This window comes from Penaeus chinensis, chromosome 20 (genome assembly GCF_019202785.1).
Source record: "Penaeus chinensis breed Huanghai No. 1 chromosome 20, ASM1920278v2, whole genome shotgun sequence".
Taxonomy (NCBI): domain Eukaryota; kingdom Metazoa; phylum Arthropoda; class Malacostraca; order Decapoda; family Penaeidae; genus Penaeus; species Penaeus chinensis.
The window spans coordinates 20,655,718-20,658,646 of NC_061838.1; the positions used below are offsets into that span (position 1 = coordinate 20,655,718).

General features: G+C 38.6%; 1 long non-coding RNA gene across 1 annotated transcript in view; it reads left to right on the forward strand.

Annotated features, from left to right (window-relative positions):
* Positions 1-223: 223 nt before the first annotated feature.
* The window catches only part of LOC125036134, a 16,899-nt gene continuing 14,193 nt past the window's right edge, over positions 224-2,929 (forward strand). Inside the window, exons 1-2 of the long non-coding RNA XR_007115868.1 lie at positions 224-397; positions 1,076-1,168. This is a non-coding gene — a long non-coding RNA (uncharacterized LOC125036134). The remainder of the gene's footprint in view (positions 398-1,075; positions 1,169-2,929) is intronic.

A 2,929-nucleotide genomic window follows, 5' to 3' on the forward strand; every position in this document is an offset into this window, starting at 1 on the left:
TGCATTCATTTATCTGTCTGGTTCTTCTTCTGCACCTATCCCAAGAGCTGTATAGTATCGGCGTACCTTTTCTGTTAAATTCTTCTTCCTCTCCCCGTTCTCACTTGGCGCCTTCTGCTGTGTCTTTCGCCCCGGAGTTTGTGCTATTAAACATCCTAACGCCTCTCCATCCTTCGCCCTTCTCCCTGCTGCAGGTTCGCGAGGACACGTGGAGAGAGGCGCAGCTGCTGGCGACCTTGTCTGACCCCAACCTGGCCGGCCTGGTGGGCGTGGTCAGCCGGGACGACCCCCTGGTGCTCATCATAGAGTTTCTCCCCCTGGGCGACCTCAACCAGTACCTCCGGCGACATGTCCCGGACACTACCACTCCCAGGCTCAACCACATGCGTCCCATAAGGTCAGTGTAGGATCTGGGGTCATTCGGGGTCTGAGGTCAGCGAAAGGGGGTCAGCTTGGGAGGGTTCATTCCAAGTAAGATAAAAAAAAAGAAAATGTTGGGCCAGTTCGAGTTCTATGCTTCATACTCCGCGGTTTTGACTTGTTCGTATTTTTCAAAATTGATGATAATGATAGTGTTAACATTGGTCATCAGTTAATAATGATAATAAAAAAAAAACAGGAAGGCATTGATGAACTAACAGAATTTGAAGAAAAAAAAAATAATAAAAAAATAATATTTTAGCGTATCATGACAAACATACTTAACGATAAAACCAGCGTTCCCCAACTCGCACGCATTCAAAGGCCTTTCCGAAACCGTATTCATAAATAATTCCACAAACCACTTACCACATCCGGGATATTTGCAGTGGCACTCTGAGGGAGGCTGTGATAACCCTTCTTTGCTTTGAATAAATAAACTGCAACAGCTCGTGTGAGATAAGTAATTAATTACCTTTTGAATGTGAATGATGATTTATTTTCATCAGGATTAGAATTTATTATAATCGCATTCATTATGAATTACATATCCTCCTGGAGGATAAATACAACATCTATCTATAGTATGTTAATCTGTCTATCTATTTTTTATATATGTATGATAAACAAATATTTTTCTTTTTATCTCCCACAGTTACGGTTCGCTCATATACATGGCAACACAGGTTGCTTCTGGTATGAAGTACCTTGAGGCTCACAACATCACCCACAGGGATCTTGCTACCAGGTGAGTTACACTTCATTTTCATAATGGTAATGATAACAATAATCATATCAGTGATACGATCACCACTACTAATAATAATGATAATATTAATGATGATGATACTGCTACTACTATTACCAGTAATGATAACTATAATGATACTACTACTAATAATAACAATGATAATGATAATAATAAAAACAATGATAATGATAGGGAAAACAAATAACTGTTCTTCTTATTATTGTTATTATCCTTCTTCTTCTTCTTCTTATTATTATTATTATTATTATTATCATTATTATTATTATCATCATTATTATTACTATTATTATTATTATTATTATCATTGTTATTATTGTTATTATTATTACTAACGTTACCATTGTCATTATCGTTTATAACTATTATTTTAACGTTGATGATTCATCAGCATATTTGTCATTATATATATATATATATATATATATATATATATATATATATATATATATATATATATGTGTGTGTGTGTGTGTGTGTGTGTGTGTGGGTGTATATATATGTATATATATATATATATATATATATATATATATATATATATATATATATATATATATATATATATACATATATACACGCATTCAGGAAGGGTCTTACTTTCAAGTGAATTGCATGGAACTCAAGAGGGTGGGGCATTTCAGCGAAGTGAGTCGATCAAATGTTGTAAAAGCTGTTATTAGGTGGAGCCGCGAGTGAATGGCGTCGAGGGTCGGCAGAAGCCCTTGAAAAGAAGTTGGTTTGGATGAACGGTTTGATCCGCTGATGAAAAGTGCAGAAGATAGATACAAATCAAAATTGCCAAGTAATGATATGCTTATTTTTTTTTTTTTTTGTATCCTGGTTTTACGTCTGCCCTGACGTGGGCTCTCTCTCTCTCTCTCTCTCTCTCTCTCTTTCTCTCTCTCTCTCTCTCTCTCTCTCTCTCTCTCTCTCTCTCTCTCTCTCTCTCTCACTCCATCAATCCATTCGTCTGCTTATGTTTATATATCTGTGTATGCAAATATGTCTTTTCTCCTTCCCTACCCTTCCTCCCTCCCCCATTTTCCCTTCCAACCACTCTAGTTTATCCTCTTCTCCCCTCTCTCTAATTTCCTTTCTTTCCGTTCATTTTCTTACCCATCCCCTCTTTATGTTCTCCATTTCCTTCCAGTCCCATCCATCTTTCCCCTTCCCCTCTATTTCCCCCCTTTCCTTTCCCCTTCCCCTTTATTTCCCCCTTCCCTTTCCTCCATTTCCTCCACCCATCACTTTCTACTATCCTGTCCTTTCTCCTCCTTCTTCCCTCTGTTATATCCCCTCTCTTACGCTATTCTCTCCCTCTCTTCCGTCTTCCCTCCCTTTCCCTCGCCTCTGCCCCCCTCCCTCCTCCTCCACCTCTCTCCTTCGTCCTCAGTCCCCTTCATCCCCCTCCCCTTTTCTCCGTCCTCCCTCCCCAGCAAGTCTCTCGCCGCACTCATCTTAGTCGTGAAAATATGAATACACTGTAGACCACCTGGGAAAGCGTCGGACAAAAAGCGTTCGTCGAGGCGGATTAAACTCTAATCCCTAGCTAATTTGGCAACCTTTTTCACTCCTCTTGCCGAGTCAAAATTGTATCTTAATGTACATGAACGTTTCTTTGGCATTTTCGGTGGATATACATATACAGATTTTTTTGTCTGGTTTTCTCTCAAGAGGAGGTACATTTTAAAAAAAGATATTTGATGTTTATATATATTTATTTTTAAACGTTATTTT